This window comes from Macrobrachium rosenbergii, chromosome 14 (assembly GCF_040412425.1).
Source record: "Macrobrachium rosenbergii isolate ZJJX-2024 chromosome 14, ASM4041242v1, whole genome shotgun sequence".
NCBI lineage: Eukaryota > Metazoa > Arthropoda > Malacostraca > Decapoda > Palaemonidae > Macrobrachium > Macrobrachium rosenbergii.
Genome location: NC_089754.1, coordinates 17,328,793 through 17,342,802, shown reverse-complemented (window position 1 = coordinate 17,342,802; position 14,010 = coordinate 17,328,793). Strand labels below are relative to the sequence as shown.

General features: G+C 36.1%; 1 protein-coding gene across 8 annotated transcripts in view; it reads left to right on the top strand.

The window, feature by feature from the left end:
- LOC136845736 (uncharacterized) overlaps positions 1 to 14,010 on the top strand; it is a 466,679-nt gene that overhangs the window by 391 nt on the left and 452,278 nt on the right. The window lies entirely within an intron of this gene.

The following is a 14,010-nucleotide window of genomic DNA, read 5'->3' as shown; positions in this document are numbered from 1 at the left end:
ACAGGGTTAAGGCGGTGGTCGGCCAATCTGGGCAAGTGAAGACTAAGAAACGTTGGAATGTGTTCAGTCCCAGGAAATATTATAATCTTTAAGATACATTACATGTTAATTATGGCTGGCAGCTGCATTGTTTATGGGCAGGTGTTCTGTTCAGATTGGCTGCTTCATATTGTTTAGAAATCGTAATAATTACGGTTGTTTGCGAGTGAATCACTCGCAGACATAGCGAAGCAGATGTTGATAGTGGAAATATGACTTTTTTTCTACATCTCCGGGAAAGGTTCTCTTTTAGAGAGAGAGAGAGAGAGAGAGAGAGAGAGAGAGAGAGAGAGAGAGAGAGAGAGAGGTGGTAATATGTACGTTTGTGAATACATGAAAGGGTGAGAGAATTCTAAAGTGTAACAAAAGTGAGTATTTGTTTTGAGCAAGCGTATGAGAGAGAGAGAGAGAGAGAGAGAGAGAGAGAGAGAGAGAGAGAGAGAGAGAGAGAGAGAATCCCGTTGTAGCAGACACCCAAGAGCAGCATATAGGTGGAGGTTCACCTTTAATATAACGCATATCTTTGTTAAGCTTTCCCAAGCTCACTTCGTTTCACCGGTCTCTGATATACCCCCTTGTATATGACCTCAAATTTACCTCCTCCCTCCCCCCCCCCCCTCCACCCGGCTGTCTTCGCTTCCCATATATTCTTCCTTTCAGGTATTTTGTTCTTGTCGGGTGAATGGCTGACTGTAGAGAGAAAGGAGATTGATTGTTTCTTCTCTTTTAATGGTTCTCTCGAAGGGGGTGGGGGAGATTTACGCCTTGCATTTAACCCAAAATTGACTGTCTTCCCTAATCCCCCATTCCATTCCTACCTCTCCCTTCTCCTGTGCGCTTTCGCTAGTTTGGTTTTATCAAGTGAATAGATCCCTAAAGACAAAATGCTGGAATTTCTCCCCTCCCCCCCCCACAAATCTCTCCCCAATATCCCTCCGTCATTTTTTTCCACGGGAAAGGGGGCGAATATTTTTATAGGCTGTGATTAAGAGTTTTTTTTAAAGCACTTTTGATGTTTGTAGTGTGGTTCGAAGAGGTAGGCGGTGAATTTGTTATTTACATAACTGTTTTTTCTTTCCATTACGAAGGTTTTATGTTATTTTCTCCTTTTTCCAACATTTTAGTTAATGAGGATCCATTTTTTATTAGAATTTCAGTAGGTATAATGGCAGAGTTATTTATTAGTTGTAACCGCTTACTGGGTTGGCCTACTTCCATGATAAATGTACATAGGTTACGAATCGTAGTTTTAAATATGTGACAGTTTTGTGCCGCAGATCGCCTTGTGAGGGTACACGAAATTATTTCTTCGTGCTTGTATGTGGAAATGCTGTTGTTTTTTGCATATGGTAGGATATGCGTAAATTTTGTGATTTTGTTGGGTTTTTTGGATATATATATATATATATATATATATATATATATATATATATATATATATATAATATTATTATATATATATGTAATATATATATATATAATATATACAGTATATATGTATGTATGTATATATATATATATTATGTATATTTAATATATATGTGTATATATAATATATATAATATATATATATGTGTATATATATATATCTTATGTTTATTTAAGATATATAATATATATATGTATATATAATATATGAATTTAATTATACAAACTGTTAGCAACATAAGCAACCATTTGAAAATATGACATCCCACTTCGTACATGAAATATGACGTTAAGGTACAGAATGCGTAATTGTTTAAATATGACCACCGGTATTAAATTGTTTAAACATGATACGGGACCAAGTTGTTATAATTAAATTTTAGCTTACCGAGAAGGTACCAAAACAGTACAATGCGTGTCTTGTCACAGATGAGTTATGAATTTCTCCTTCCTAGGGACGATACTTTTATAGACCATAAATCTTGACGTAAAATCAGGGTAATATAGACGAAGATGGAAATAGATGAACAAAATTGCCCTTTTAGAAATGGATGTTGATTAAAAGCCGAATTTTTAATATTGCGTCGCCTTTTTCTAATTTGTCTTAAAAGCTGGTTTGGATAAGATTTGGAGTTTTATCATTTGTTATAAATTAGAGGAAAAAATTGGCATAGTACAAAAGACCGGAAAAGACTAAAAATTATTGAAATTGATTAAACTTGGGTTCATGCAATGGAATGAATGCTGGGAAAATGATAACCGAGTAACCCGGTTTGAAATTAGATAGACAATTGATAAATTCATTTTGGATAAATAATGAACGTGCAAACTGTAGAGAAGAAAACAAAGTTTTGACCAGTGTTATATTTACTCTGACCCAGAAGGGAAAAGTATTTCTTCTTTGTATTTAAAACACAGTAACTTTCTTGCAGGTATGTGGCAGATATTTGTTGGGTTTATCATTCGTATCCACTTCTTCTGACTTCCATTAAATTTATTGATTACTTTGGAACTTTTCTGGAAGAGGAAGGAACGATGTAGAAACAGGGTTGTCGCGCAGAGGCACAAGGCATTCCGTTATAATTGCATGTAAAAACTAGAGAGAGAGAGAGAGAGAGAGAGAGAGAGAGAGAGAGAGAGAGAGAGAGAGTGATTTAGTCATCGATTGAATGATGTATCCTTGTTTTCAGCACCGTGGGAGCTTTGACATTTGATATTCTGGCATCGTACAGCTCGGAATATTCTTCGTTGTCATTATTTGTTGTGCTTTTCTTTTGTTTGGTTTCTTTGAATGATGATGATGATATTCGTTGCTCGTCAATTCCGTACCTAATACTTTTGATTTCATACCCACAGTCAGTTTAATTCATAAACATGCAATGCATTGTAATATCAAAATGTCTTCATTATTGTGTGTATACAGTATATGTTTCCTTGACGTACATTTCTGAAATATCTCTGCTTTCAAATTAAACATTGAGTTCTTGAATTAAATAAAATCACTTATAAGTATTTGTAGAAGCTTAATAAAGTCATTTCTGATCTTGGATATAGAAAGCCTAAGTATTTCCTTAAAAACTCCTGCATAAATCTAATTGAACTAGTAACTGTAAGCTTATAAGTATTTGTGGAAGCTTAATAAAGTCATTCCTGTTCTTGGATATAGAAAGCCTAATTATTTCCTTAAAAACCTCTGCATAAATCTAATTGAACTCGTAACTGTAAGCTCCAATTGTGTGTCTTCTAAGAGCCCGTTCCTCTTTCCATAGAGAGCGGAAATAGTTTCCGAGGTCATTTTTACCCTTTGCATGGCCGGAACGTAATTACCGCTTTGGCACAATTGGAGTCCCATGAATTGTTCAGGAGTCATTAACTTGGTCTGGCAACCTTGGCAAGGCATGAGGAGATTTGATGAGGACGGGGCCCGGTGGTGGACGCTGTCTGAGGGGGGTCCCGGGTTATGTAGGGGGATGGTATGTGTTCCTCCCCATCGTGTTTAGCGAACACTTGACAGGTGTTCGGTATTCTCAATTCGAGTGGTCTATGCATTCTGCCTGTTCATAAGATGGTTTTGGCACTTTGTTTCTACGAGGTTTAGGTTCTGTTTTCTTCCGTGGGAACTGAATAGCAGCGACACAGAATGCATACAACTTAAGTAAAAAACAGTATTTGCTCCACAAGGAGACCCAGAAGTCGGACACATATTGCTCAGCGGACGCGCGGAAATTGCCTAATGTCTGACATTTTAATTTGTCAGTGAAAGAGAAGAGGGGAAGGGACGTAGTAAGTGCGTGTCCTTTCTCTAGTTACAAAGAAAGGAAATAGAAAAGTCGCGTAAAACATGGGATCGGACAAGAGGGATGGGAGGCCTGGAGTGGTGCAGAAAAACTATGCCAAATACAGCTTCAATTTGAACGGTCAGTAGGGTCGTATACATGGTGCAGTTTAGCAGCACAATTCTTTTGCTTATTTCATATGTGTTGTCTGTGCGCGCATGCAAATGCAGTATGTCTATCTACCGGTTTATGTGTGTGTGTGTATATATATATATATATATATATATATATATATATATATATATATATATATATATATATATATATATATATATATATATATATATATATATACATAAAGATATAAATATATATATATATATATATAAGTATATACATATATATATATATTTATATATATATATATATATATATATATATATATATATATATATATATATATATATATATATATATATAGAGAGAGAGAGAGAGAGAGAGAGAGAGAGAGAGAGAGATTTGTAAGTGCGCGCGCGTGTTCATGTATATGGTGTGCATACGTGGGTGTGGGTAGATTTAGCATATTATATGCACACACTCTTAGTATCCATTAGGGTATAGTTTGTCGTTTTTATATTCTTACACATTTCACTGGTTAGGTGCAAAGTTGATTTTATACTAAAATTACTCTTATCAAAGGAATATGCCCCGTAGTGGGGTAGCGCCGTCAGTGCACCTCATGCGGTTCACTGTAGGTTCTTTGCAGAGTCCGATCGGCCCCTAGCTGCAACCTCCTTCGTTCCTTTTGCTGTACCTCTGTTCTCACTCTCTTTCTTCCATCTGACTTTCCATCCTTTCCTGACAATTGATTCATAGTGCAGCTGCGAGGCTTTCCTCCTGTTAAACCTTTCAAACCTTTTTACTGTCAATTTCTGTTTCAGCGCTGAGTGACCTCATAGGTCCCATTACTTGGCCTTTGGCCTAAATTCTATATTTAATTGAATTCAATCAAAGGAATATGTGAGAGCGAGAGAGGCTGCGAGTTTTTGTTGTCCAAAAAAATCGTATTGGAAATTCATACTATTCATCTTTTCGTTAGGTTAAAATGCATTTGTTTCTTTGTTTTGAATTTGAAGATGAATTCTTTATTATTATCATAATCATCATTATTTTTTTTATTCTTATTGTTACTGTTAGTGTTATTACCAATGAAGAAGATGCTGATTTTATGTAATTAAAGGCACTTAATATTTGTTAACTATTCGCTTACCCACACTGTGTGATGACTTTGTAAACGTGATGATTTATACGTCAGGTGTATCAAGGACTAACACGTACTTTTCCACAGCACTTTTTTTTTTCTTTCCTGGAGAATCTGTCAACCTTTATTAATCTGGCATATTTCCTGGTTTGTGTCTGCTCGTGTATTTACTCGCAGCTTATCGACAGCAGTTGATGACACACGCATGCGCGCCCACTCACGCACACACGCATATATATATATATATATATATATATATATATATATATATATATATATATATATATATATATATATATATATATATATATATATATATATATATATATATATATATATATATATATATATATATATATATATATATATATATATATATATATATATGTGTGTATGTATGTATATATATATATGATGTATGTATGTGTTTGTATGTGATGACTGCGCGTGCATGCAAATGCTTGTACTGTTACAGTCTGTACTTTTTACTTTGATTAAAAGGGAATGCAAGTAATATCACTTATTTTAGGTGTATGATTCAGTTATCGTTTTATTTTACGTGCAGCTTGATGTTCAGAAGACTCTTGTTGTAGAAATTGTGGCAGTGAGAGTTTCAAATTTTTACGTCATTTACGTAAAGTCTTGGGATGACGCTTTCCTTGCCTGGGTGGTTCTGCCCAGGCCAGGGCTCGTTTGAGGCGCAATAGACATGTCATGGCATTAGTAGTTATGCGGGTATCCAGATAAATGGTTTCCTTAAGTGGCAGAAGCAGCAACAGTGCCACATTTTATTTATATGGATTTTACGCACGGGCAGCGTTTTTGGTTTGTTCCGTCGAAGACATTTTATCAGGATTTTTGAGTGTGTTCAGTACGACAATTCTTAATTTTCCACCGCGTCACCAAACCAAATTACAGGATCTTTCTCGAGGAGCGAACTCTGGCTTCCTAAGGAAGAACCGAGTCCTGTACAGCAGACCTGATTTTTAGTTTACTGTAAAAGAAAACTATTGAGTTGGCTATTTGTCTGTTCGTCCGCACTTTTTCTGTCCACCCTCAGTTCTTAGAGACTACTGAGGCTAGAGGGCTGCAAATTGTTATGTTGATCATCCACCCTCCAATCCTCTAGCATACCAAATTGCAGTCCTGTAGCCTCAGTAGTTGGCCATATTCGTGCGTCTGGCACGGTATAGGTTCCAGCAACTCAGGCCACCACATGGGCCGTGGCTGAAAGTTTCGTGGACCGCGACTAAGAGTTTCATGGGCCGTGGCTGAGAGATTCATAAAGCATTATACGGTGTACAGAAAACTCTATTGCGCCGAAGAAACTTCGGAGTATTCTTTACTTGCTATTCATGCTCTGGATTTAGTTTGAAGGAAGTTTATCCCAACTCTTTCTGTCCTTCCTTTCAGCGTTTTTGGTTGTTCCGTTTGATTGAAACTTTTACTGAAGTTGCTGAATCTGCTTTTAAGCAATTGACATTTGTTTATATATTTGTTTATATATTTGTTTACATATTTCTTGGACTACGTTTTGTTTCTTCCCTATTCAATGGCAGTTCTGCTCTGTTACTCCAGCCCTTACCTTTTCAGTAGATTCTGGGACCCTTTTCTTTTCTCTACCACAAGATGCTCTCTTTCTCTCTCTCTCTCTCTCTCTCTCTCTCTCTCTCTCTCTCTCTCTCTCTCTCTCTGTCACGAAAGCACTTCACCGCTTCCCATATTTACTTTGGGGATTAGTAGTCCTAGGATTGCATGCTTCCAGTACTGTTTCCTTCCGCCTGCTGTCTACGTCTGAGATTGTCTTCCTGGTTCTATTATCTTAGATCCACACTCTTCCATCCTTCTAAAGACGACTCTTCCGTTTCCTTTGTGTAAAAACGCCCCCTGTTTTTCTTCCTCCCCTTTTTTTTCTTTATTTTTTACGTTGCCATAGTAAATGGACTAGGTCAGGGCATTGGGTTGATTGTGCTGTATTCTATCTTAAACAACGAATGTCCATTAGTGCCTTTTGAACCTGCACCCCAAGACCTAGTAGTGTGACCACAAGTCTTTCAGTCATTTCACTGTAAAACTGTCGAATGGGTTTCCGGACAGCGTTACTAATGTAGAAGAACCTCAATACTACTTTTAGTCACCCTATACCATTACCTTAGTTTTTCTGAACTTTGTTGTTGATTTTGAGAGTAAACATTCGTTTTCGATTTCTGTTTCTTACTTTTTCTTTCATTTCTCCCCCCCCCACTTTTTGTTTTTCCTCCGCGCATTCTGTTCGAACGAAGTTTGTTTGCATAACTTCCATTACGTTTTCTAGAACGCTGGGGTATCCACATCTGCTCTGTTGGTTGCTTGTATCAGTGACGCCAATTGAACTAGGGTATACATTTAATTAATTTTAATATATATTTTTTCTCTACCAAACGGTATAATATATATGTATGCATAGAGGAAAAATAGATGTGTTAATATATATATATATTTATATTTATATGTATATATATATATATACGACGGACTTATTATCAACTAAAATATTCCCCTTCGGGTAACATATATGAAAATATATTATTCCCGAGGTAGAGTGAATTGGATATTAAAGGACGTTTGTAGCTTAGTGCTTGTATATGAATCACGGTGATGTGATAAAAATTCATATATATATATATATATATATATATATATATATATATATATATATATACATACATATAAATATGTAATATAGTGTGTGTGTGTGTGTGTAGAATGTGACGAAAATTGAAAAGTGATAGATAAAAATAAGATTTCCAACCCTTTCACTATGAGTCATAGCTGACTTTGAAAGCAGCTCAACTATAGTTTACCGTAAGAAGAATTTTGTTTGCTGTAGAGTGCAAGTGATATTTGAATTGAATTTTTTCTCTCCAGCCTTTCTCTCCAAGTAAAGCGGACCAAAGATGAGAAATACAATTACAGTCAGCTGTGCTTGCTTTGCAGCAGCATGGAACATAGTGTTTACCTTTCAACATGATGAGTATAGCTTTTGGACGTGAATCTCAGGCCTAAATTATTAGCTAATTTCAAAAATGGCTTGCTTCATGTACGTATTTTATCGCTCATTTTAGAAACGACGAAGTTGCAAAGCACAGTTGTTGAGAATGCCACTGAATTCAGATGTTTGAAAAGCGCAGCTGCTTAAGCCTCGTGAGATTTTGAGGGCTGCCAACATTGCAAAGTAACCTGCTGATGATTTTAAGAGTTTACAAGGTCATCTGGTTACGACTTTACCATTTACTTGAAGTATTTCATTTGAAAGAAATAAGAAAAATTATGTTTCAGTGTTCCAGCGTTTTCGTGATTTTTATTCCGTAAGTTGACATCACATTAAAACTCAGCAGTCTGGTCTCACTTCAGATATTTCAAACACTCGAGAAATACGATGAGCTCACTCACAAATTCTCTCACTTGTCGGGTTTTCAGCATTCAGAATGGTTCGTCTTTTCTTGGATTATCTTCATCACTAAATAGATTCATTCTAACTCTAGTCAGTCGTGATGGAGAGATTTCCTCAACTCGGCAAGGAAGCTGTAGTGATAGTTTTCTTATCGGAAATCAAAAAGAGAGTTTATTTATTCGTTTGTCTTTTCAGCGCTGACCTTTCTTCTGCCAAGGAATTTGACAGGTGGGGCATGGTTTAGTGAGCAGTTTACAAAAACGGGAAACTATGGTCGAAAAGGCAAATCATTAGTGTCGGTTATTGTTGTGATTTGTCGTGTGAGGATGAATTCATACATTAGCTGGTTGGTTTAGATTAGGTTGGCCTTATGCCAACGCTGGTCCTTACCTAAAGGGGGACTTGTAAATTTGGTAGAGTTGAAGGATATAACAGGCCTGGTGTGGGCCTCTGGACTCATAAATCAAACAAAAGGTTACTTTATTGGCGATTGATTGCCAGATATCTCCGTAACTGATAAAATGTTGAGGACATATCGATTTAGTTATTGCAATATCGAAGTAAATGATTGATAATCGTTTTGACATTTGAGAATTAAACTTCATAAGAAAGTAAAACAGGAAGAACTTTCAACTTTTATATGTAAGATAAGGATGCAAGTTTATGGTAGAATTGAATTTTCAGTAATGTAATATAAAATCTCAACTCCTGTCATGTAGGAAGTGAAATAATTGAAAACGCTTGTACGCTGGCACCTATGACATTTTCAAAGACCATTTTCAATTTCTTTTCCAATGCCACTCTTGGGTGAAAGTAAGGATACCATGATTTTATCAGATTTTAGATTCACTTTTTATCCTGATGTCTTTCCATCACGCATGACTTTTTTTTTTTTTTTTTTTTTTTTTGGTAGGATTGACTGAATACTTAAATTCCAGTTGGTTGTGTTCTTAAGTTGCTGCATTGTCGCCAGGTTGTGTACTCGATATCAGCTGATTAGATTGTTTTTATTGATTATACATGGGAGTTTTGATTAACCTTATGGGCGTAATTTTTAAACTCATGAATGTGTCTTTATCATTTTATTGGAAATCATTTAGAAATGTCAAACCTTGAGAATGAAAACTGACATCTTGCGACTTACAATAAGGTACTATCTATGGATGAGATCAAGTAAATGTGCATAAGTGTTTGATCTGTTTTGTTTAATGATACGAGCTTTTTTTTTTATACAAGAGAATTTTATATTTTCGTCAGGATGCATTGATTTCATTGCTCTATGACATTCAGGATTGTATCATAGCATTTCACTCTAGAATAGCAAGAATGATAAAATCTAGTTGTTCAAAATAAAAAGACTGAATTGACGCTTGAGAAGTGTAAACCTTTTTCCTGCGTGTAATGTCCTAGACACTCGGTTCATAATGACTTCCTTGCCTCATTTCAATTTTTGAAATTGTCTTTTGCCTCTGAAGGTTAAAGTTATGTCTCTAACATTCAAGCAAATAAAGCAACCAATCTGAAATAATGTTGCTGCCAGTGTGTACGACAATTCCACCGAGAAGAGAATTTTTGGCGCATCAGCAGACTCCATCACGTCTTCACCTAATCAATGTGTTAATTTTACACTTTGGCGTCTGAAAGCAATGCTTATGTGGAAACGGAATCATCCGCTGGCGAAATTCAACTGAAATGAAAAGGAATTCTGTTTCCTGTCAACTTGAACAAACGGAGCTGCGAGACTTGGAACCCTATGACCTAACTATATTAGTTGATTACACGGGACAGTGTTTAACAAATACTCTTTCTAATTTCGTTCGTGAAGAGTTGCGTGTGGCTGACCTTGGCCTTAAGTGATTTTCCCCTATGTTAGTTCTTATCTTATTATCTCATTATCTCTCCCCATACTTAAGGGTGAGATGGTTTTGGGTCTGTACCCACAGTGGCAAGAGATAAATAAAAGATGGATGGAATAATTGATATATTAAACAGCCGAATGAACAAACCAATCAGTAGGGTTATTGAATGTGATTGAGAATGAAAATCGAAAATATTCGCAACTTTAAAATATAAAAGAAAGACGTGGTACATACTCTTAGGAACGCTAGTCGCCATAACTTGAGTTTCTTGTAAAGCCTCAAATAACAGTGACGTCATCACTCGCTTTAATGGGTTTAGTGAAAAATATGCGTTTTATAGGTTACCTGTGCATTTTTGTAAGCTAAGAAATTTAAGCTATTATAATAACCATTAGTAGTAGAAGTAGTAATATACCTTTTAGTATGTATGTAAGGAGGTCTGAGTAAATGTATTTATTATATATATGTGTTTTAGTGTGAGAGGATGTGCCTATATGCAGTTTTTAATTTCATTTTAATTCATTCATCATTGTACCGAATGATCTATTGGGTCCCAGCGCTTGGCCTCAGGCCTGGACCTAGTATTTTAATCTAATCCTTCGGGCCAGCCCTGTGAGAGCTGGAAGTCAGCTCAGTGGTCTGGTTAAACTACTTTAATAATAATAATAATAATAATAATAATAATAGTTGTTGCTTTTGTTGTAGAAGTATAAATTAAATCAGCGATTAAGCTTCTAATTTCTGTAAGAAAGATGGTGTTATTCTCTCAGACTAAATTAGTTCGAATGTTGGACGAAGCATTGTATTAAAATGACGCTCCTGATGCGGAAGATGAATACCGTGCGCGTATGCTTGAATAACAACAATCCCTGACGTAGTACGAGGCATTCCGACGTTGCGAAACCCTTTTCTGCGCAGTCATGGCGAAGCACGGGTTACTACCGTACTCACTGTTTACAGCCCACTGGCTATACAGTATAAGCTTACAGACTTCCATGACAGTGAGGAACAGTCGGTGTACGTTCATGACCCGCAGGAAGATAACCAGCGTCTGCGTTGTCCTGATTTGCGACGTATTCAAGTATTGCACATGCAAGCTGTGGTGTTGCTGTGAAGTTGGGTTGTAGCATTTCTTTGTGCAATAGGGGTCGCTGTGATGCGCTGTCGTCTGTTGGGGATTTTTAAAAAATAATGTTACCTTGTAAAATATGCGTGAATCTTGTAAAACTGTCGTAAATCATTTCACGATGAACATTCATGCGTAATGGGGCATTTTGATTAGGCTCATTTTTTGTCTCTTTTATGAAAGTAGAGTTCATCATTACTGTTGATGCTAAAATAGAACTAACAATACTTTAGATACTTATCATGGAATTGCTAAACGTAGTGACAGTTTTATTTTAAATACTAACGTCATATATGACGTAATGAAATGGCAACGGGAAATATATATTAGGTACAACCAAGAGTATACCTCTGTGGAAAACATGACATCAATTTCCTTATTGACAAAGTCCCAGATTTGACGTCATCCAAATTTATTTTACGCAGTCATTTAGCGGAAGTTTCATTGTCTTCTGTATAACTATATACTCAGAAGCTCAAGGGTACGAAAAAATTTTTTTTTTCTTTTGCGAGCGTACATGACTGCCTACGAAGCATCGAGCTTGGTACAATTTCATGTGCACTGACGACCACATACCAAAGAATAAAAAGACATCATGGTATTCGTCGGAGTACGTTGTTGCTCACTTGTAAGGGAAGGAGCCAAGACAGGAATGACCCTATTGCAACACAGACGTGTGTAAGTCGTTGGCCCTTAGATCCTCTTGCCCTGAAATATGGTCGCGCTATTGTTGTTGTTGTCTAGGTGGTGGGGGGCGGGCGGGTAGGGACTGGGGCAGAACTGGTCCCTAAGTGACCCTTGCGTCATATTTGTCTCTCAAGTACGTTTTGGCACATGCCCATACAGCCCCGGTTATGTAATCGCTCTGCTATGAAGCTAGCGCTCTCTCTCTCTCTCTCTCTCTCTCTCTCAGATTGTACTGTATATATATATATATATATATATATATATATATATATATATATATATATATATATATATATATATATATATATATATATTATTTATTTATATATGTACATACATACATTTATTTATATATACATACATACATATATATATATATATATATATATATATATATATATATATATATATATATATATATATATATATATATATATATATGTAAATGTGTGTGTGTGTGTGTGTGTGTGTGTGCCTGCACATTTATGTATGTATTCTGAAGAGAGGAGTGGTAGATAAACATGATTAAATAGTGCAAAACACAAACGCACACACACTTGTATATTGTTGCTAAAATTGTAAAAGAATTTGCCTGAGTGTAGTAGCAGTATTGTCAAGACAGAGTAATTGTTTTGTTTTTCCAACGCTCTTTTTTTTGTCATCTTCTTTATTAAGAGGGTTATTTCTTCAAGACCTAGTTGGGTCGGAGCTCTTTACTACGTTACTCTCTTAAATGGGACTACACCACCGTTGAGACCCATATGTGTAATTTCCGTTGAGAATCCAACAAAAGGGCCGTTAGTAGCTTACAACAATAATGATTAATATGAATATCGAAATTAGTTAGGGGCTTATCGTAAGATTTTTAATCGACATAAACAATACTGAAAGTGTAAAAGTTAGTTTGAATCACTGTAAAACAAAGTGAAAAATACTTTGCGTAAAATTGGTTTATTAATGTACGTAGCACCGGATTAATGTCAGAAGAAACGAGAGATTCCCATTCTATATACTAAAATAGACAAGGGGATTGTGAGTTGAATATTAGTGGTGGTAGCAGTCCTAAGCTCTTGAGCGTTAAAGAAGGGCAGAAGCAGCAGTCCGTAATTCTCCTTGGGTGTTAACGAACTCCTTCCTCTTTCTAAAGCATTATTGATTAGTTCCTTGTAGTACAGTATCTCTAATTGGGGCTAGCCATAGCTCGAGTTGCTGTAGGGCACCGTAGCTCTAGGCTGTCAGGATGATGAAATGGTTTTGAAGAGAGAGAGAGAGAGAGAGAGAGAGAGAAGAATGAAGTTCAGTAGTATAGGGCATAATGTGAGATTTTTTTTTTGTACACGTGTAAAGTAATTATGTTTTTATGTTACATGTATGATCATATGTTTGGAATTTTGCAGCGGTAATGTTTTTCAGCCATTACACAGGCTGTAGGTAATGCTGGGGTTAAGGGCAGCACCAGAATGTTCATTGCGATGGCCGTCACATGGCATGTTATCATAACCTTTTGCCCGGCTGTTATTACACCCTCGCATTCCTTCCCCTACTCTCTTTCTCCGTTCTTCATCATGCTGTTTTACCTAATATTCCTTCTCCTTACTCTTTTTCTTGCTCTTCTCACCTTTACTGTCTTCTGACCTCTCTACTTGATTCAATATTCCCTCCTCTGCCCTTTTCTCTTCTCATTGTATACTTTTTTGTCGTTCCTCCTCTGATATTTTTTTTAATATATGCTTCCGTATACAGTTTATCCCTTTTTCTTATTCACCATTTTGATAATAGCCTATTTTTATTTTCCTCCATTACGAATCTCTCTCACTTTTACTATTCTACTAGCTCTTTTCGTTTCCTCTTTACCTCCTACTTTTTCCTGTTAACTTTTGCTTGTTAGTTCCGTTTACGTT